The sequence below is a fragment of the Saccopteryx bilineata genome, chromosome 7 (assembly GCF_036850765.1).
Source record: "Saccopteryx bilineata isolate mSacBil1 chromosome 7, mSacBil1_pri_phased_curated, whole genome shotgun sequence".
Classification (NCBI taxonomy): Eukaryota; Metazoa; Chordata; class Mammalia; order Chiroptera; family Emballonuridae; genus Saccopteryx; species Saccopteryx bilineata.
The window spans coordinates 82,323,860-82,347,537 of record NC_089496.1 but is presented as its reverse complement, the minus strand read 5'-3'; the positions used below and the strand labels follow the sequence as shown (position 1 = coordinate 82,347,537).

The following is a 23,678-nucleotide window of genomic DNA, read 5'->3' as shown; positions in this document are numbered from 1 at the left end:
CTCCTTTCTCTCTGTCTCTCTCTTCCCCTCCCGCAGCCAAGGCTCCATTGGAGCAAAGATGGCCCGGGCGCTGGGGATGGCTCCTTGGCCTCTGCCCCAGGCGCTAGAGTGGCTCTGGTCGCAGCAGAGCGACACCCCAGAGGGGCAGAGTGACGCCCATGGTGGGCGTGCCGGGTGGATCCCGGTCGGGCGCATGCGGGAGTCAGTCTGACTGTCTCTCCCTGTTTCCAGCTTCAGAAAAATACAAAAAATAAAATAAAATAATATAATATAACATCTGTATATTCTATTTTATTGTCTATAGTTGTGGTTTTGGTTTTTTGTTGTTTTTGTTCTATTCTCTACCAGCAGGTCAGAGTACACTGAAGATAAAACAATATTTACCCAAAAGGTCACAGACTTGGTACTGAATTGGGAGGTCAGTTTGCACTCAGTATTTATCAAATCTTTGGATTATAGAGTTTCAATTGAATTTATGTGAAGCACCTTAATGGATCTCTTCATAGTCCTAGCGATTTGTCTTTCTTGTTTGATCCTCCTTTTTCTACGGAACCGAAGCTATGCCCAAGGAAAGCTGCCGCCGGGCCCTACTCCTCTCCCCATCGTTGGAAATATTCTACAGATAAATGCCAGCGACATCAACAGATCCTTCAACAAGGTTAAGTATGATTTATTCTCTTCCAATTGTTTGCAAGGGGTAAATGAGACAGCCTTATATCTAAGTAAAATATGGTCCCAGACACTGTGCTTTACAGAAGTAGTGTTAAAAGGAAGTGTTCATTGAACACCTATATATAGTTTTATTTTTTAATTTAATTAAATATACTGAGACAATATTGATTAATAACACTTTACAGGTTTCAGGTATACAGATCGATACTATATCATCTGTTGATTATATTGTGTGACCACCACCTGAAGTCTAGTCTCCTTCCATCACCGTACATTTCAACCCCACTACCCTCTTCCTCTTCTTCTTAACCCTCCTTCCCTTCTGGTAACTACCATACTATTTGTCTATGATTTTGTTTGTTTCTTTGTTTCATTTTTTCATTTGCCATTTTCTGTTTTATAGCACTGATATAGTGAAATCATATGGTCCTTGTCCTTTTCTGTCAGACATGATTTTACTTATTTATTTATTTATTTAAAAATTTTTCCTTTGATTAAGAAAGAGAGAGGAAAGGAGAGTGAAAGAAGGAGAGAAGCATCAACTTATTGTTCCACTTAGTTTTTCTATTTAGTCGTGTACTCATTGCTTGCTTTTACTTCGTGCCCTGACCGGGAATCACACTCGCAGCCTCAGTGCGCCAGGACGATGATCTATCTATCGAGCCACCTGCTCAAGATCCAGATGTAATTTTAAGTGGTGTATAGTTAGAAGGTGGCCAGAAGGGAATAAAATCTATGAGGTGATTGTTGAAATTGCCCAAAGTAGGAATTCCCTGCCCATATTGTGACCTGGGTCTTCTTTTTACTAATTCTATTTTCCTGAACTCTAATGGCAATGAGATTACTTTCAATTACAAAAAACTTTACTGATTTACAGAGTCACAACACTAAAATTTTTCTAAAAGCACACACTGATGTGAAGTTAATGATGTGACTAAATGTTCAGGAACTTTTACAGTTTCTATTATATCTGTTCAATGAATGTGTATCTGCTCTAAGCTATTTATATGGAATAGCTTCCGAAATCATGAAGGGATTTTCTAAAATCTGTCTGCCCTGAGACAAGTAGTTATCACAGCACTGCCCCTAGAAACTTTTTCTTCTTGTGTTCTGGGCTCTGGTTTAGAAGGGATTGTGTCAGCACTCCAGCCTATCCATTTCTTCACTTGCAACCCTGGGAAATTTAGAAAATCTCTCTGAGCTTCAATTTCCATTTCTTTAAAAAGTGAATAATAGTTATTTTGCACAAGTTATTAATGTATCATCTATTCAACAAGTTATTGAATGCCTACTTTGTATTAGGCTCCATGTTAGGTCCTAGAGATTTTTTTTGTATTATTTTGTATTAGTTTCAGGTGTACAGCATAATAATCTAAGAATCTGACAATCATATACTTTGCAAATTGTTCCCCCTGCTATTTCCAGTACCCACCTGGCACCATGCATAGTTATTACAATATTATTGACCATATTCCTTATGCTGTACTTTACATCCTGTGACTATTTGGTGACTACCAATTTTTACTGAATCCCTTCTCCTTTTCACCCAGTCCCTGAACTCCCCTCTTCTCTGGTAACCAACATTCTGGTCTCTGTGTCAATGTGTCTGTTTCAATTTTGTTTATTTTATTCTTTAGACCCCACATATAAGTGAAATTATATAGTATCTGCCTTTCTATTACTGACTTATTCACTTACCATAATAACCTCTAGTCCATCCATGCTGTTGCAAATGGTAAGATTTTAGTAGTTTTTATGTATATGCTGAACAACAACAACAAAAAAGACGTTAGCATTATGGAATTATGATATAATAATGCAAATACATTAATGATTGTTAACTATGTAAAAGGGACCCAGCAGAAGACGCCATGTAGCTTACAGGACTAGAAGTACCTGCAGGCAGCAAACGGTTCTCCTAGGAATTGAATTTGGAGCTAAGCACTAAGGAATGATTGGGCATTAACCAGACAAAAACCAGATAACAAATTAGTTCCAGCCTTTTTCAATCTGGATTAGAATTACTTGTTATGTCTCTGAAAAAGGACCAGTTCGGTTGTAGCCCAGAGAATAAGTTAAAATGCGGTCTGAGTTGAGATTGAAGAGGTCTACAAGACCAGAGCATATGGGCCTTACAAGGATTTTAAGAATCTTTGTCTTTAGCACAAGAACAATGTGATGCCATGGATGTGCTTAAAGGATAGTAATGTTAGCATTAACCTTCTGGAGAAGGAATTGTAAGGTAGTAGAAGGATTCAAATGTTGAACTGTTGGAAAGAGTTTAAGTCTTATATTATTTGGTGTACTGAATAAGACACTATAAGAGAAAGACCCCAATAATGGAATGGCTTAAAGAAGACAAGAGTTTATTTCTACCTTTCATATAATATAGAGATGATTAATGGTGGTCTGCTTCTCTTCTTCAAGGTTATTCAGAGAACCAGTTTTTCTCAACCTTGTTGTTTACCATCTCGTGTCCCTAAGCTATTGTCTTCATTTCCATGGTCACACTGAGGTCTTCCCCATGTTATCATCTCAATCCATGATTATGTGCAGAAAGGGAGAGCATGTGGGATCATTTATGCAACAGTGTAGGATTTGCACACATCACTTCTGCTAACATCAGTTCATGGAAGCTTAGTCACATGGCTACACAGGGAATCTGGGAAAGACCTGACATTAGGCTGCCATGTCCCTATATATTAATAAAACGTGGAGGTTTTATTCATATATAATTCTTCTGGTGCTAACAAGAAGATGTAGGAAATAGATAATAAGGGACATTTATTTGTCTACACGTGGGGCAACATGGAAAAACATCCTTCAAACAGGAGAAACATATTACTTATGTTAAGTATAAGAAGGAAGGAGAAATTTGGAGCAATTAGAGGTTTGGCAGAAAAAAATAATTAAATATGAATAAAATTTATGACTGATAGTCACATAGTAGAAGCTGAAAAATGGATAACTATTGATCGTGATAATAATGATAGCATTATTACTAATACAGTGTGTCCGTAAAGTCATGGTGCACTTTTGACCGGTCACAGGAAAGCAACAAAAGACAATAAAAATGTGAAATCAGCACCAAATCAAAGGAAAACTCTCCCAGTTTCATATCTATTCAGTGCAGTTTGATGAGGGCTCATGCACAGATTTTTTAGGGCTCCTTAGGTAGCTATCCCGTATAGCCTCTACAGACTCGTCACTGACTGATGGCCTACCAGAACGGGGTTTCTCCACCAAACTGCTGGTTTCCTTCAACTGCTTATCCCACCAAGTAATGTTATTCCTATGTGGTGGCTCTTCGTTATAAACGCGCCGATATTCATGTTACACTTTGCTAACAGATTCGAATTTAGCAAACCACAGAACACACTGAACTTTCCTCTGTACCGTCCACATCTCAACTGGCATGGCCGTGGGCTGCTCCACTGTATACACGGTGTTAAGTCATCATCTGTGCATGTGCATATGCTGCCCCATCATCCTACAGAAACTCGGAGGGTTTTCCTTTTATTTGGTGCAGATTTCACATTTGTATCATCTTTTGTTGCTTTCCTGTGACCCGTCAAAAGTGCACCATGACTTTACGGACACACTGTAATACAATGATAATTACCATTTAAGTAACGTGATTTCTTATTAAATTACCAGGTCCAGAAATTGACATTTTTTATAATGGGGAAATAAATATTAAAATATCTCTTCAGTAAGATTAAAAATATTTCTCTCACTTACCTACATTTTCGCTTTGAAATTCTCACTCCTCTTGCATCTCCTGTTCCTTCCCTAGCTAGCAGAAGTCTATGGCCCGGTGTTCACTGTGTATCTGGGCACAAAGCCCACTGTGGTGCTGCATGGCTACACAGCAGTGAAGGAAGCCCTGATCGATCGGGGAGAAGAGTTTGCTGCAAGAGGCAGTTTACCAGTGATAGAGAAAATCATACCGGGATTAGGTATGCTTCCATTTGCAAAGTGTGTGTGGATTTAAGTTGCAAAGATTCAGAATAGGCTAAGGAATTGAGAAACTTTAAGCATTTAGAGACACTTATGGAAATATCATCATTCCAAAATTTTCTATAAGGGATAATTAATCTATATTTAAAATTATGAGTGACATAATGCCCCTATGAAACAATAAATCCAATGAAAGCAAACCAGCTAACCACTAATGTTCTATAAATTTGTGACTAAGCCATGTTCATTTTAAATTATAGCCTGGTAAGAATGAGAAAGAGACAGAGAAAAGGGGAATGGAAATAGACTAAATTATTCAATTCACCAAATATTTTGCTTTTTTTGTTCTGAGTCATGGTTGCCAAGAGATTACTGTAGAACGCTTGCACAGTATGCACGGAACCAACATAAACCTGGAATATTTTCAACCTTACCTTTAATCTTCTTCTCTTCTAAAAAAGAGAAGAAATATTTGAATTCAATAGAATAGAGAGCATAAAACACAAATATTCTCTGAACAGAGGATGGTGGAGAAATATGTAATAAGAATGGATTGAAACTGATAGTGGAAAAAGCTTTTTAAATAAAAGACTTGAACTATCTTCCATTTGTTTTTGGAGCGAGTCTTATACTGTCCAGCCTTCTGGAGGGTCACAGGTTTCCGGCAAAAAGAGATAAAGCCTGAACGGAGTTCTTTCCTCCTCCACATGTTCTCGAAGATATTCTTGGACAAGTTTCCTACAAGTGTTGTTTCCCCACCCATCTGGTCTTGAGCCTCTGGAAGTCTGATGTCGAACTTCTTTGGTGTTAAGACCACATTTCATGGAAGGAGTTTCCCAAATAGAGAGGAAATGTTGAAATTAGAAGGATATGGGCCCTGGCCAGTTGGCTCAGTGGTAGAGCGTCGGCCTGGCATGTAGAAGTCCCGGGTTTGATCCCCGGCCAGGGCACACAGGAGAAGTGCCCATTTGCTTCTCCACCCCTCCCTCTCTCCTTCCTCTCTGTCTCTCTCTTCCCCTCCCGCAGCTGAGGCTCCATTGGAGCAAAGATGGCCCGGGCGCACTGGGGATGGCTCCTTGGCCTCTGCTCCAGGCGCTAGAGTGGTTCTGGTCGCGGTAGAGTGACCCCTGGTGGGATGAGCACGCCCCCTGGTGGGCGTGCCGGGTGGATCCCAGTTGGGCGCATACGGGAGTCTGTCTGACTGTCTCTCCCGGTTTCTAGCTTCAGAAAAATAAAAAAAATTTTTAAAAAAGGACTATGGCTGTGTCCCTTACCTGCAGAATAGATTTTCATGAACTTCCTTCTAATGCACAAAGCTGTCTCTCCTTCTTTCAAGAATTGGCTCCCTTTGTTACTGCCCCTAAAATTCACTTACGATGCACAGAAGTTGGTCATGAAATTTTAACCTATTACTTGAACTCACCATGATTTACTAGCAGTGTGATCAAGGAGCAAGCATTTTGCCTCCAGGATCTTCAGCATTCTTTTCAGTTAAATGGGGACAAATCACTGGCTCACAGAGTTATTGTGGGGTTTAGAGGAGTTAATGGAGAAGAAGAGTTTAGTAATATGAAAAACCAAGTCTTGATAATGAGCTCCTAGGCTGGGGTGAGAGAGAAAGCAGGCAGAGTAGGGTCAGTGGGACCTTCTGAGACTGGCTCCATTAAAGTAACTTTTCTGCTTAAGCGACATTATCATTTCCTGAGATCAAGACTTTCAGCTAGAGTTAATGAAAATGAAAGTTATTCTTTTTTATTTACATTTTGTCCTGATAGGAGTTGTTTTCAGCAATGGAGAAGTATGGAAGCAAACCCGGCGTTTCTCCCTCACGGTTTTACGGAACATGGGAATGGGAAAGAAAACTATTGAAGACAGAATTCAAGAGGAAGCCCTGTGTCTGGTGGAAGAATTAAAGAAAACCAATGGTGCGTTTTTCTCTATGTACTTAACAAAAACAGTTTGGGTAGACTGAATGCTATTACAATTACCAATAGAGCACAGAGAGCTATCGCTCAAGTGTAGCGGAAGTTTACATTTTGCTCACAAGCAGTAAGAAGAGGTGAAGTGGTTGGCACAACAGCTTTTCCAGGTACCAGGTTAATAGGTGCTTTGACATCTTCAGCATGTGGCTTCCAGTGTCACCCAGGATCCAGCTTTTTCCACAGCAGTGTAAGGAGCAAAGAGCAAGGAAAAAAGCCAAGAGTGTTATGAATGGGCAAGGTATGGCAGTGGCACACAAAAGTTCTTTCCCATTCCAGGGGCTGTGACAAGTAAACTGTTTTAGTTCTTTGTTGCTATTAGTATAAAAAAAAATGCAATCCATATGAATCATTGCATATCTTTGACAATTTATTAGAATATAATTTTGAAAATGGAATTAATAATTCAATAAATATTGGGTTTTGATAAGTATTATCTGGAAAATGATTTTGTGAACTTGATTTATATTTCAAGCAGAATTATTATTGACTGGGTCTTTTCCCATAGTGAATGTGACCTTCTCTCAGTTTCCTGACCCATGACCACTCAGACTCTGCTTGATTCCCCCTAGCTGTGGGACCTCACTCTGTTGGGACAGCCCGTTTCATCTCGGAGTAACTATAACTGTTAGAAGTTTCTTTCACATGTTGAGCAGAAGCATTTTTCCTTGTAACTTGTACTATTTGGTCCCTGCTGAGATTTTGCCTTTTGGAGGTCCAGTGTTGTGGCAGTTACCACTTAGAGGCAGGATGGGCCTCCCACCTAAAATTTGGTTTAGATGTTGATATTGAAGGTACCACACACACCCCAATAGGGCATGAAAAAGTTTTATTACTCATAATGATCAGTGGTTGGATTCAAATAATTTAACAACTGGTTCTCTGCCTTAATGACTATTTTCAGTATAAAAAAAAGATATACTGAAAAGTAGTTAATTATTTCATGCATTTAATACTTAAATTAGAAAAATAAAAGAGGTACACAAAACTAGATTATCTCATAAGAGTTTTAAAATATTAATGATAAAATATTAAATAATACCTGGCATAAAACAATAAAACTGTTATTTAAGATATTTCCATATCGCTTCTTGATTGGTGTCCTCACTTTCAATTGTTTTCACCTATGGACTGAATGAATAATAATAAGGAAGCTTAGAATATGCTCTTGCACAGATGAATGTTAAAAAAGCATAAGGAATGTGAGTCACCTTATTGGGTGACTGCCCAGGTGCCCACCTTAGAGAGAACCTTGGTTACAAGTGCCACCTTAATAAAGGTTCACCTAACTCAACAAAATATGTATTAGATAGTAGTTTTGCCGACCTGTTGAAAACCAGCTGAATCCCACAACTGATAATGATGCTTTCTATATAGGGCAAGGTGGCTCTTAAGAAGATCCCAAAATGGCATGAGAGAGCAGAGAAAGGACACTGGATTGAGAAATGGTGGTTAGGGGGTGAGGTGTGGATGCGGGTTCCCTGTGCCAGCCAGGGTGTGTGGTTTAAACACTCTGCTTGTGCCAAAGGAGGGAACACTTGAGCTTTTTTTTTTTTATCAGTTTGTCCAGGTGTGAGAAGAGTAAGAAAAGATAACGCTTAAAAGCTGTCAGAGCCAAATACCAAAAAAATAAAAAATAAAAAATAAATGGGAGTCATATTTGTTATTACATACAGAAAGCCTTTTTCATATACTATACCATATTGTTTGGAAATATCTGACTGTAACTCCAAATTCTCTCATTATTCTTCTCTTCTACAAGAAAAACACACCCAATGTTTGTCAACTTTGTTTTGTAAAATAAGATTTCATGTCTCCATAGTCTCCTGATATTCTTGAAGAAGTGTCCACACTGAGAGCTAAATTTTACACTTTTAAAGATGTTTTTACCATAAAGAGGAGGAAAATGTTCTTGTGACAGCATGGATGGACCGAGGGTGTTATGCTGAGTAGAATAAGCCAGTCAGAGACAGACAGTACCATATGATTTAACGTATATGCAGCATCTAAAGAGCAGTATAATGAACAAAACAGAAACAGTCTCATAAATACGGAGGACAGACTGATGGCTGCCTGAGGAGAGGGAGGCTGGGGACTGAGTGAAAAAGGTGACAGGACTGAGAAGCACAGACTGGGAGTTACAGAATAGTCATGGGGATGTAAAGTACAGCATAGAAAATACGACACTGGGGAACAAAATTTTGTTGCATCCACAAAACACTTGTTCTTACCTAATTCATGTGTGCTGATCTCAAATCTGACATTAGTTTTTCTCTGTAAGCCACAGGTTTTTTTGCAATTCAAGATTTTAGGTTCTTATCTTATTGTAAAATTTTCAACATTTAGTTTAACATAATGAAGTAGAATGACTTCTTGGGCATCATCTTAGAGAAAATATAATAATTTATATAATGCAGTAAATACACTAATACCCTAAAAGATATGATTGCATCAGAATTTATCTACAATTTCAAAATAGAACATATTAAAGCACTTATTTTAATCATAAAATTTGCACAAAACTTATTTAAATTCTATTCAGGCAAAAATTTGTGTTTGTAGCACTTACGTGTGTGTACTTATTGAGGACAATCTCATTTGATGCTCCAGTAGTAATCTGCTCATCACTAACAGCTTCAAGATTTTCGGGAAACTTATCAAGGTGACTGTTCAGGAAGTGAATCTTAACATTCATGTTCCATCAATGTAGCGGAAAGCCAACAGCATCCTTTGAACCAGAAGTTCATAGTTTTCTCCTTTTTTTTTGCCAAGGAAGTTCTTGTAACTGCCACAAAAGACTGCCATGCTGCTTTCTCCTCCTTATTTATCTTCCTGGAAAATTCTTTGTCATTTATGAGGGTTTGAATTTGAAGTCCATCGAATACACCTGCTTTTATCTTCTCAAAAGACAAGGCAGGAAAAGCAGAAATAATATGTTGAAAGCTTTCACTTTCCCTATTCAAAGCCTGAACAAACTGCCTCATTAAGCCAAGTTTGATGTGAAGTGGGGGAAAGAATGATCCTGTCTCAGTTAACTACAGGTTCATTCACAATATTTTGCATCCCTATTTCTAGGGCTACACGTTTCAGCCACTCCTTCTGTGTCCAGTGTTTCTCCCGAGATCGACTGTCCCACAAACATAGAAAGCAAGGATACTTAGTGAAACCTCTCTGTTGTCCTAGCAGGAAATCTACCATTTTAAGATCCACACAAATGATCCAGTTATGCTCGTCGTACTTCAGAAAGTCAAGGACAATTTTTATATCATTATAATCTTCTCGCAGATGAGTTGAATAACCAATTGGAACCACTGCATAAGCATTACCGTTGTGTAGGAGAGCACATTTCAGACTCGATTTAGAGCTTTCAAGAAATAGCCGCCATTCTGTTGTCTGTTGGACTATAAGTGGTAACATCTAGCTGGCTGAGAAGACTACTGATATTATGACAGTAAACAAAGTGTTTGTCTTCAGAAAAAAAAATCCATAAAAATTTGTCCACACTTCCTGAAATGGGATACTTCAGCTGACCAGTGAAGTACATTCTTTTCTTGAAGCCTGGAGGCTAATAACTCAAGTGCTTTCTTTGATAGGCCCAAATCTCTTACTAAGTCATTCAATTCGGGTTGGCTAAACTGCTGAGGGGTTAATGACTGCTTGGCATCAGAAGAAGACCCTTCAGATTCTACAACCATTTCCTCATGCATTTGATCACCATGTCACTTTTTTCGTCCTTAGAAAAAATAAAACCATTGAAAACTGGAACTGGGAGTGTCTCAGAGTGTGGGATAGGTCGTATTGCTGAAGGAATATAAGAATATATGACCATATGCTGTTTTTTCTTGCCGATGCCCTTTGTATGGATCAGACAGAAATAACAGTCCCTGCTGTGGTCCTTAGGTTTACACCAAACTATGGGAATACCAAAAGGTGTTTTCCTTTTGTCCAGTCATGAAGCATTTCCTCACAATTATGACACACAATATGAGGAGCCCAATTCTTGTCTTCATCGCAAAGGGGAACTTGAAAATAGGCAATATATGCACGTGTCACAAATGATGAAATACTGCGCTTTTGATGTTGAAGTGTGTAACAGCCACATATATAACAGAAGGTGCCAGGACTATTCTTACATTTACGTCTACTCGAAGAAGCCATGATTCAATCTTAAAACAAAATAAGAAGGTGTTTCTATGAGATAATAAAATTTACATGTAAAAACAACTACAATTATGTAAAAGTGATGTTTGTAAAACATTAATTGCCTTGTGGTTATGTTCAATCCAGGAGTCATTGCCTTTTAACTCCAATTTAAAACCCAATTCATGCCATTAACTCTAACAAAAAGAAATTAAAATTGCATAAAAACTAGAGCATGCACCAAAACATGTATTTCAGATTTGGAATCAACGATGCAGATATATATTGAAACAGTTCTAAAACCTCATGCAACAGAAAATGAAAAAAAATTGTTCCCCAGTGGATTATAATCAATGCCTGAACAAGAGGTGGCACAGTGGATACAGCTTTAGCCTGGGACGCTGAGGACCCAAGTTCAAAACCTCAAGGTGAACGGCTTGAGCATGGGATCAAAGAATGACCAGGGTCACTGGATTTGAAATCCAAAGTCACTGGCTTAAGCAAGGGTGCACCTGCTCAGCTGGAGCCCCCTGGTCAAGGCACATATAAAAAGCAATCAATAAACAAATAAAGTGCTGCAACTACAAGTCGATGCTTCTCATATCTCCCCCTTTCTCTCTCTTGCTCTCATAAAAAAAATGTAGTCAATAATATTGTAAAATAAATAAACAAAAATTTAAAAGCATTTTTTAAAGGACATCCTTGTGAATTACCTTGTGGCTCTTATTAAGAGAATGATGTAAATAAGAAAATACTTGGGGGAAATTAATAAATAAATTGGACTGGATTAGACATTTTTACTTGGGGAAACAATACATTTTATTTTATGCATGTTGAGTTTATAGTGATGGTGGCATGCCTACTAGTTCCTATACTTAAAAAATCTTTTGAGTCAACTTTTCTCAAGTATTGTAAACAGTCAACTTAAGATTTAAATGGGAATTCCGTTCTAACTTTTGACTTACTTTCTTTTCAGAGGCTCCCTGTGACCCCTCTTTCCTTATAGGCACTGCTCCCTGCAATGTGATCTGCTCCATTATTTTCCAGAACCGTTTTGAGTACAATGATGAGCAATTTCTAACCTTGATACATTATTTTGATGAAAATTTCAGACTTATGAACACCACCTGGATACAGGTAAAGTCAAGGTTCTCTCTAAATGGGAAATAATGTTCTGACTATTCTACTGCTCATGCGGACCGATCCCGTTAGCCTATTTCAAAATGGTTGAAAGAATATTTCTCAAACTATCATTTGTAACCAGTCAGTGCGCTATCAAATCAATTCAGTGTGTTAAAATTTAATTTAAGCCTGGCCTGTTGTGCGCAGTACATAGAGAGTTGACCTGGGATGCTGACATCACCAGTTCAAAACCCTGCGCTTGTCTGGTCAAGGCACATATGGGAAGCAACTGCTATGAGTTGATGCTTCTTCCTTCTCCTTCTAACATTCTCTCTCTCTATCCTCCCTCTAAAATCAATAAATAAAACCTTTAAAAAAAGAAAAAATTTAAATTTAAAACATGAAACATAGTAATAAAAAGAAAAATATTATCTCATAGTGCATCAAATGATATCAAGGTATTTTTCTGAGAAAACTTTTTTCTGATTTTTGCATCTATAGATGAATTGGGTGGTAGGGTAAAATGTATTTCTCACTATACTGCATTGTCAGAGAATGTTAGTAATCCATAATATGCAATCACTAACAACTAATATTCTATGTGAATCATAAGCTCATGTTATGTTTGACCTGGGAAGGACCCTGGAGAACAAATAATCAACTTCTCATTTTTGGATCATCAGCAGATATTAAGCATATTTTCGAAAGTAGCCAAGACAAAGAATGAACTAGACCTAGAATCTAGATTTCTCGGTTCTCTTTCTAGTTTGATACAAGCTACCAGCCAAATAAATTGTTCCAGTGCCTACCTAACAGGGTATTCGATCATGGAGGCACCAGCTAAAGAAGAGTCAGTAAATTCCAGGACTGGGAATGGCCTAATGAATAAGGCAGTGTGCATATTCTTGAGGGTGTAAGTGCCAGAATAAAATAAGCTAAGTAACTTGAGCATTCCTTAATCTTCCTGATGCACGGTCTCTTCATTACAAAACAAGGGTATGAGAGCAAACTTTTTAGGTGACTGTAGAAATATGTGTAGGGTAAACTGGGTTCTAGCTCTGTCACTAGGTTGGTGTCACAGAGTAGTGTTGTAGCCTTTCTGAACCTCAGTATCCTTGATGAAAAGAGGTGGTATGCTTCTGAATACTTTTAGAGAATTATGGCTAGGAAAAGAATTTAAACGGTTTTAAAACTGCAGTGTAACTTATGTGTCCTGTTGTCCTATAACTCTGCATGTTTACCATTCCTTCCATTTTCTTTTTCCACGCACATGAGAGAGAAAAAGGTAGAGAGAGAGAGAGAGAGAAATGGAGAGAGACAGGAAGGGACAGAGATGAAAAACATCAAATCATAGTTGCAGCACTTTAGTTTTTCATTGATTGCTTTCTCATATGTGTCTTGCCCGGGAGTGGGGGCTTCAGCCAAACCAGTGACTGCTTGCTCAAGTTTGTGACCTTGCGCTTAAGTCAGTGACCTAGGGCTTCAAGTTAGAGACTTCTGGGCTCAAGCCAGTGACCTTTGGGCTCAAGCTAGTGACCATCGACTCATGGTGATGACCCCATGGTCAAGCTGGTCACCTGTGCTCAAGCTAGTGAGCCCACACACAAGTCTGAAACCTCGACTGTATCCCAAGATGATGCTCTATCCACTACACCACCACTGGTCAGGCCGGTTCTTTTTCTTTCAAGTTCCAAGTATGTCCTAGTGCAGGATGCATGTCTTATTCATCTTTAGCTGCTCAGCATATAACAAAGTGTCTGATACATAATATGGGTCTATAAAATTTGCTGAGTGAATTAATGAACGATTCTTTACCTTTCAGCTCTATAATATGTTCCCATATTTACTACATTATCTCCCTGGATGTCATAATGAATTATTTAAAAACATTGTAAAACAAAGAGAATTTATTTTGGAAAAAGTAAAAGAACACCAGGAATCCCTGGACCTCAATAACCCTCGAGACTTTATTGACTGCTTCCTGATTCAAATGGAAAAGGTATAAAAGACCCTGATTTTCAACTTCATCTTTGTTGGTGATGGGACTCATGGATTAGTTTTCATCTTTCACAGTGAAATTAGGATAATAAAATGAATGCATCTTCCTAAGGATGTATTAACTACTTGTACAACCTGTTGCTTCTACAAACCATAATGAGTGTCTTGAGATAGTTCCAAATTCTCACTAAAAAATGACTTACAAGGCTTTATATTTAATTTGTTAAAACTAGTTCTTTGTTTGAAACAGATTTAAGGACATCCACAAACAAGTACACACACATTCAAGATTAATGATAAACAATATATATCTTTAATAAAATAAGTTCCGTGAATGCAAGATGTAACATGTGAGGAAACTCAGGAATGCATAAGAACCTAGAATGGTTTACCTTGGAAAGGTTTACCTTGGAAAGGTTTACTAGGAAATCTTCCCAAATGAGGTAGTTTTAGAGGAAATTCTGGCTTGATGAACAGAGATGACAAACTGGGTCTAGGGAATGATGATCAAGAGTGTGGAATTTTCAGAGGTTATCTTGATTGTAACTGAGAAACTGCTGTCGGTGTCATGGCTGGCGACATTGGGAATAGTGATGCTGTTAGCGGAAGGGTGGTTCTGGAGGCTGAATGAGAAATTTAGACATGATAAAATAGACTATAGGTCACATACTGTCAGTGAGTAGTCATGATGACTTGATAAAAATTATGTTTGAAAGAACTGATTGACTCTTATGGGTGAGAAAGTAGGAATCAGAAAGGACTTACAGAAAGTTTGTAACTCTGATTTTATTTTAACTGTTTGAAAGACATCTAAAAACTCATCTAACTTTACCTTCAGTTATTACATTCTCGATGTCTGGATTACTTTATCAAATAAGCAAATTAAACAAATAATGATGTTATATTGAGGTACATTACAGTATCTCTAAGGTTCTTCTAATTATAGTAATTCGAATACATCATTACTAGGAAAAGCACAATCAACAGTCTGTATTTACCATGGAAAACTTGATCCAGACCGTGTGGGATATTTTTTACTGCAGGAACAGAGACAACAAGCTCCACCCTGAAATATGGACTCCTGCTTCTGCTAAAACACCCAGAGGTCACAGGTATGGTCACAGACAATGGGCAAGATAAAATTCGGGTAAAAATTGGCAGGCAGCACTGATAACTCTCCCATTCTTCACCTGTCTAGATAATATTCAAAAAAAGATTTCCATTACTAATACATCTTCCTAACATTAGAGAAATTAAATTCAAATTATAGTACAAAAAGAGAAAAAAATTTAAATAGCAGCAGAGATTTGAAGGGCAGAAGTTATTGTTCTTCCTGTAATGGTAGATAATCCTTGATCTGCATCAGACCAGATGAAGTAAGCAGGGTCATACTAGAATCTGGGAAAGATTAGCCTTTCTCTTCATCTAAAAAGATATCACTTGATATTCCTTCAATGTCCCAATAAATATATCTTTGTCAGCCTGACCAGGCAGTGGTGCAGTGGATAGCCTTTTGGACTGGGATGTGGAGGACTCAGGTTTGAAACACCGAGGTTGTGGCTTGAGAGCGGGGCTTACCAGCTTGAGCGCGGGGTCACTGACTTGAGCATGGGATCATAGACATGACCCCATGGTTACTGGCTTGAGCCCAAAAGTCATTGGCTTGAAGCCCAAGGTCACTGGCTTCAGCAAGGGGTCACTCGCTCTGCAGTAGCGCCCCCATGTCAAGGTACATATGAGAAAGCAATCAATAAACAAGCCAACAATTGACACTAAGATGCCACAATGAAGGACTGATGCTTCTCATCTCTCTTCTTTCATGTCTGTCCCTATCTGTCTCTCTCTCTGACTCTCTCTGTCTCTGTCAAACAAACAAAATATATTGCTGCTCAAATGCATTTGCAATGTAAAGAGGGACTCAAGAAAATCATAATCTTTCCCTACTGGAGAGTCTTACTTTCTAAACAAATGGTTAGACACAACTAAAAAAAATTCTTTTGAAATACACCCTAATGGGCAAACAAAATTTTCCTCAGAAGAATGATTACACTTACAAATGCAATTTTCCCATTTTACCTCATCTTCTTTATTGAGTTCATATTAGGAGGTTATTTCCTCCATTGTTATGTCATTTTCTGTTTGGTACATGCAGACAGTGTTAGTATAGTTAAATCTCATGAGCCTCTCTCTCCAACATCAGCATCAGATTTTCCTACTTGATTTAAAGTCCCCTGTCCTCCATTATAACTGCGATGCTTTTCCAAAAGGTGCGATTTATAAGCACAGCCTTGAAATCACGTTGCTTGCACACATCACATTGGGGATATGATGGCAATGTATTTCTTTCATGTGACACACATTCTTTTAGCCAAATAAACTCACTAACTCTTGTAAGACCTATGACGATTATGACTGTCAATTGTATGGGAACATTTTCCTACACACATTTAAAGCCCTTCTTGTGTCATATTTCCCCAGCTCTTCCATTTTCATTATCTAGGTGGGTTTTTTTCTTGCATCATATTCATTTATGTTTTCTCTTTTCTTTCTTGCCATCATTATCTTTCACTGTGACATTTGGATAAGCATAGGATTTTATAAGCAGCTCCTAACCACTGCATATAACCACTCTCTTCTAGGCAAAACTCATCTCTCAAACTGAGAAGGCAAAGTCTAAAACTTCTCTAAAATTCCTTAACCTTCGTTCCTTATAACTATTAAGCCACATATTTTTCAGATGCTCCATTAAAGGACCATTCTTCATGTGGTAGATACATCCCATATGTCCACAGTAGCCACCCAGTAGTGGAGAAAATGGGTTGTAGGCTCTAACAACAGTGGCTGCAGGTTCTGCTCTACTAGCACATAGCTGTGTGACCTCAGGCTCATGACTACCTTTCCCTGTATGACGCCCTCTTCTGTTTAAGGAGATGATAATACTTCCTAACATTCACAGAGACTTTTCCACAAAGGGAAAGTTAATAAGCATTTGTTCTTAACTAATGGATAGTCCTACTTCAGCTATTAACATGATATACTTTGTAGGTAAAGGAAAAATATAATTCACTGACACAACTTACTTACAACAATCTTATTTAGTTCAAAGACGGTGGATTTGGGAATAAGACCACATAATACCTGGATGTCCTTAATAAATATATTTACTTTTCTGGTCCTCTTTTTTTCATTTTTAAGATAAACAAACTAATATCCAACACATAAAACTATTTTGAGATATTATAAATTGTGTAGCATGCCTATCAAATTTTTCATGCTAAATAAATGTTAACTTCTTGTTCCTCTATGCTGAGTCTACTAAACATCTCATTTAATTGCTCTATTTATTAAGCACTTACTGTACTGGGAAGCTCTTACTCCCTTGGAAGTTACACATTTAATAAAACAAAAACTGCATATACAAAGAGGTTAAACTACATGGTTTGTAGTGATCATTCAGGATCCCAGGCCCCCTAGTCCATTAAACAAAAATACACAAAATAGAGAATCAAAGTTGAGAAGTGAATTTCACGGTACAATTGCATTTTACATGCACATATATTTAAGTCTCTAATGAGACTCGAATTATTAGCCCAAGAAACTAAAAATCTGTTTCTTTTTCTCCCTTATGGAGGTAGCCAAACATCGTTTTCCTTTCTTCCCAATCTCCCAGCCACAATGTAACCAAAATTAAGACGGTCATTTCACAAGAGTGTTCCATTTCACATACATTCTGATTCCTGCCGTGCCAGCTAAAGTCCAGGAAGAGATCGACCGCGTGGTTGGCAGAAACCGGAGCCCCTGCATGCAGGACAGGAGCCGCATGCCCTACACGGACGCCGTGGTGCACGAGATCCAGAGATACAGTGACCTCGTTCCCACCAACCTGCCCCATGAGGTGACCCGGGACATTAACTTCAGAGGATACTTTATTCCGAAGGTGAGAGATATTTCATCTCCACTTTTCCTTAGGAATCAGATTCCTGACTGTCACTGTAGTGGAATTACAGTCTGCTTCACTTCTACACGGTATTGCACGTTCAAAACTCAGGCACCTCACCCTCTGTGTTCCTTTCTTCTAGTCTGCTGACACTACTTTATAAATATAATAGCGCTTACGTTCCCGAGGATTTCAGTGCACCCTGCATGTCCGTTAGCGCAGTCTGCTGTCCGCGTCTCTGCTCTCCAGTGTGTTTACTACGCTCCCCACTCAGCCAGCAGCCTGTCCTCCCCTTGTCTCCTCAGCTGTCTGTGTCACTTACTCGTCAAACTTTTCATGAAAAAAAGAAAAGCTGCAAGTCAACTGAAAGAAAGCATTAGGAGGAGGGATACTTACTATTTTCTCATTCTGATTGGGAAGTACAGGGTTTTCAAGAATACAGTCACTCAGGTAGAGTTTTGAGAAATACCTCATACTTGGTTTCAAAGAGAATTACTTGGATTTTCAGTGACTTCAGGACTTTTTTTCTAATGATTTATTTATTTATTTATTCAGTTTTAGAGAAAGAGGAGAGAGAGAGAGAGAGAAAGAAGAAGGAGCAGGAATCATCAACCCCATATGTGCCTTGACCAGGCAAGCCCAGGGCTTCGAACTGGCGACCTCAGTGTTCCAGGTCAATGCTTTACCCACTGTGCCGCCACAGGTCAGGCACATCAGCACTTTTTTTTTACAACAGTGCAGTTTATTAAGAACAGTGCACTCCAGAGAGTGTCCTTCGTTTTCTGAAAAACAAGTGCTGACATCAGACTACGAACTGAAGACAACGCCTTGGGCTCCATGAACAGTGCCTTGGACTGGCGTTAAATGGTTTAAGACCTATTAGGCTTGGTCATTAAGTTGCTCTGTAACATGAAATAAATTCTTTTAATATCTCAATCACCTGTTGTATAAACAAAAGAATTAGATAAAGGGACTTTTTTTAAAGCTCCATAACATTCACTATTTTTCCATTTAGTGAGAAGAAAGGAGGCAGAGACAGACTCCCACATGCACCCACCCAGGATCCACTAGGCATGCCCACTAGGGGACGATGCTCTGCCCATTTGAGGCCATTTTTAATCAAGCCATGGCTATAGAACGGGAGGAAAAGACAGAGAGATAGAGAGAGAGAAGTGAGAGGTGGAGGGGTGGAGAAGCAGATGGTCACTTCCCTGTGTGCCCTGACCAGGAATCGACCCAGGACATCCACAAGCCAGGCAGATGTTCTACCACTGAACCAACTGGCCAGGGCCTCCATACCATTCTTTATAATCTGGTTTGTCTGTTTCTCTTTATATCAGGGCACGTTCATATTCACATCTCTGACTTCTATCCTGCACGATAACAAAGAGTTTCCTAATCCAGACCAGTTTGACCCCAGACACTTCTTAGATGAAAGAGGCAACTTTAAGAGGAGTGACTACTTCGTGCCTTTTTCAGCAGGTAAGCAAGTTTCTTTTCTATTTGCACATCAGAGGCCAAAGAGATGAGGCAGGGCTTTCCATGGATGCTACCCTGGACTGGACAAATTGTCATTTGCATGAGGACAGAGGCACCACTCCCAAAGCCGAGGTTATTTCTCATTGGATTGGAGGCTGCTTAATGAGTTCCATCCCATAATTCACCACTGACATTGCCAAAAGCTCCTCCTAGAGTCAGTTCATTCAGTACACTTCCCTGAGGACCCCGTATACAGCATACTCATGCTCAGATCCAAGGATAAAGTGTGAATAAGAAACAGATCCCCTCTCTGAAAGAGAGGACGGCAAATTAATATGCGTGGCTCAGCTGCAATGAGTATATTCAGGTCCCGAGCAGGTACGGTGTGGAATTATGAAAATAGACTTAAAGAATTAAAGAATATAAAAGATGGGTTTGGGAGGGCTTTGCAATTACTGCTAGCAGAAAATACCGTCCTAGCAGAGAAAAACATGGCCGCCCCAGAACCGCATCCTCCTTTATTATAGGGCAAAATGGGCCATTAGGAAACCAACGACTTTTCTGATTACAGTTTCCAAGGCAACTCAAGAATTACACTAAGTGCAAAAATCTCCCACCAAATACTTAACATGCACAAAGAAGCCAGTCTTTCCTTCAGGGAACACAGGGGCGGGGGTAGAACGAACATCACAGCTAACATGGAGGTGTGGGGAAGGGCTTAGCTTTTTGCAAGCGACGTGGGGGGTTGGGCAGCAGCCAGTTTTTCACACCTTGGTCCCCCAGAAATAACTCTAAAAACCCTATTGATGTTTTGCTCCCCAACATTAACAGGCAATGAGACCCCAAAGAGACAAAATGACCTTTGAGGTGCTGTTGTGGCAGCCCAAACAGAAGCTTCTGACTCCTTTATCTTTGTATTGTTTTGTTTTAGAGAGACAGAAAAAGAAAGGGGGGGGAAAGAGAGAGAGAGAGAAGCATTCATTTGCTGTTCCACTTAGTGTTTATTTATTGATGACATTCCGTATGTGCCCTGGCTGGGGATCGAACCTGCAACCTTCGTATTTCAGACGACGCTTTAACACAGGGGTAGTCAACCTTTTTATACCTACCGCCAACTTTTGTATCTCTGTTAGTAGTAACATTTTCTAATCGCCCTCTGGTTCCACAATAATGGTGATTGATAAAGTAGGAAAGTAACTTTATAAAATTTATAAAGCAGAGTTACAGCAAGTTAAAGCATATAATAACAATTACTTACTAAGTACTTTATGTTGGATTTTTGCTAAGTTTGGCAGAATAAATCTTTATAAAACAACTTACTATAGTTAAATCTATCTTTTTATTTATACTTTGGTTGCTCCGCTACTGCCCACCATGAAAGGTGGAATGCCCAGTAGTGGGCAGTAGGGACCAGGTTGACTACCACTGCTCTAACAGAATGAGCTACCGGCCAGGTTCAGGAGCTCCTGATTACAGTCCTCCGTGTTGCCAGGGCAGAAGGCAAAGTAATTAGAAGGTAAGGGAAATTTTCTTGCAGGAAGTATCATTTAAGGGCTTTCCTTTAATTTGTGAGGGTCCTGGAAAGAAATAGGTGGCGTGCTCAGAGAAGTCAACTAAAGAAAGTTTAATGAGCCTGACCAGACGGTAGTGCAGTGGATAGAGCATCAGACTGGGAGGCAGAGGACACAGGTTCAAAACCCTGAAGTCGCCAGCTTGAGTGCAGACTCACAGCTTGAGCGTGACGTTGTTGGCTTGAGCTTGGGATCATAGACATGATCCCATGGTCACTGGCTTGAGCAAGGTGTCACTCTCTCTGCTATAGGCCCCCGGTGAAGGCACATATAAGAAAGCAATCAATGAACAACTAAGGAGCTGTAACGAAGAATTGATGCTTCTCATCTCTCTCCCTTCCTGTCTTTCTGTTCCTATCTGTCCCTCTCTCTGTCACACACACACACACACACACACACACACACACACACAAACATACACATGTTTAATGCAAAGACAGTTTTTGAGGTGTGGGAAGATTAACGGATGTAATGAGGTGTGCTAAAGCACTCAGGGGCTGGCACCAGCAGAAGAAAAACATCGCCATCCTAGGTTGAAAGGGACGAGGGAAGGTGGCTATTACTGGAATCCAAGTAGATCTTTAGCAAAGAGAGATGGGACCCCTCAACAGGAAATGCATTTAGAGGCAGAGGAATAGAGCCACTGTCTAAACTGCGGTCTGACAGGGTGTGAATGAGGATTAAATACTCTGGCCATTTCAATATCTAATCCTCTGAATTCATTTAGAACTCAGAAAGGAACCAACTTCTGGGTTTATGCAAGTCATAGGAATCAGCTTCTTGAGCAGAGAGTAAGCGCCAAAGACAAACACACACAGAATGGACCTGAAAGGAAGGAGAACCAGAGAATATTCAGCACATTCCAAAGGAGAAACAGAGGGAAGAAGAGAGAGTAAAAGGCCTGATCTTTCTTCCGGTGAAATGAGCCTGCTCAAGGTGTCTATTCATATCACTGGGTTTGCAGACTCGCTTTTGTCTGACACTGTAGGCATCATTTCAAGATGAAAGGCCTTACCTGAAGAGCTTATATTCCAGTCAGTGAGACAGATGAATTATTAGAACTTCCTGTGACATGTGCTGTATTAGAACATTAATGAGGGCTGTGGAAACAGATGGGGGAGTGAATTACATACCCTGAGCACGTCACAGAAGTTTGCATAGAGTAAATGACATCTGAACAGGATCTAGTAAAATGTAGAGAGTGTCAGCCGGCAGAGCAGAGGGGAAGACTATTCCATGTGGAGGCACCCTGGAATTTGAGACAACATCTGAAATTGCCAGTCTGTTTGGGGATTAGTGGATAATAATGCTGTGGCTAATTTTTGAGGTTTCTTTTTACACTTGGCAATGGTAAACTCTTGAAAAATTTTAAAGCAGTGACATGAAAAGATTAAGATTATACTTTAGAATACATTAGAGGAGAAACAAAGCTGTTACTGAGCCTTGGAACTGTCCATGGAAAAGTACAGTGTGTGCCTCATGCCAGTTGGGTAGGTCAGCATGTGTGTGTGTGCATGGAAAGATGTCACTGACAAGCCTCAGGAAAGCAAATCCAACATGGGAGCACAGAATAGAACCTTTCTTGCAGCACGCACACAGAGGAAGGTGCTGAGGGAATGAAGGAAACCAGGTTCCGCTGTAGATAAGAGAAGCCATAAGTTAATTAGTCTTTTATTAATATACTTACATATTTCCATATTTTTTGAGCCTCTCTGTGTGTTAACTCAGAAATAGAATTAAATTAATATGTAATTTCCGTGTCCTTTTTAGGAAAAAGAGTTTGTGCTGGAGAAGGCCTGGCCCGCATGGAGCTGTTTTTAATACTGACCCACATTTTACAGCATTTTACCCTGAAGCCTGTGGTTGATCTGAAGGACATTGACACCACTCCAGCTGTCTCTGGGTTAGGCTCTGTACCGCCCGACTATAAGCTCTGTTTCATTCCAGTGTGAAGCAGGGGCAAGCTGCCAGGTTGCAGAACAAGACCCTCCGGCCTCATCTGAATGAGCCAGACGCTTTCTGTTCAGTGTGTGAGCCATTACCCACCTCTTTCTGAACAGGAGGAACGACATTCCTAAGCTCTGTCTCTTCTAATTTCCCCTGTCCTGTACAAAATAAAACTATAAAGCCTCTCGCGTGAGCCAGAAGAGAAAGTCTTTATGATCTTAAACTCTGTAGACAGCACTTGTTATAAGAGATTGTAAAATAAATCTTTAGTTAAATTAATTTAAGCTTCTATCTATTCATTAAATGATACCATTTAAGATCACCAAAAGGCTGTCCTGGCCAGTTGGCTCATGGATAGAACATTCGCCCGGCATGTGTACGTTCTGGGTTCGATTCTCAGTCATGACACGTAGGAGAAGCAACCATCTGCTTATCTCCCCTTCCTTCCTCTCCCCCTTCTCTCGCTCTTCACTCTTGAAGCCAGTGGCTGTGTTGGTTTGAGTGGAGGAGAGCTTGGTTGATTTGAGGCCCCAGACGGGGGTAGCCAGATGGATATCGGTTGGGGTGCATGTAGGAGTCTGTCTCTCTATCTCCCCTCCACTTACTTAACAAAAAAAGATAATCAAAAAGTAAGATAAAGAGTGGGAGAAATAATCACAATGAATATATTCTGAAAGCATGTATATCCACATTATATAAAGAACCAAAAAACCCACAAAGACACTGTCAATATTTTTTTGAATGAGAAAAATGTTTGAATAGTCACTTAAGAGAAGAGGATTTTATGAGGTCAATATACATGTAAAAACAGATTCAACTTTACAAGTTATGTGGGAAGTAAAAATTAGAACCAGCCTGACCAGGAGGTGGTGC

At 39.4% G+C, this 23,678-nt stretch overlaps 1 pseudogene; it reads left to right on the top strand.

Annotated features, from left to right (window-relative positions):
• Window positions 1-428: 428 nt before the first annotated feature.
• On the top strand, window positions 429-23,084 carry LOC136310179 (cytochrome P450 2C21-like; annotated as a pseudogene).
• The last annotated feature ends 594 nt before the right edge of the window (window positions 23,085-23,678 follow it).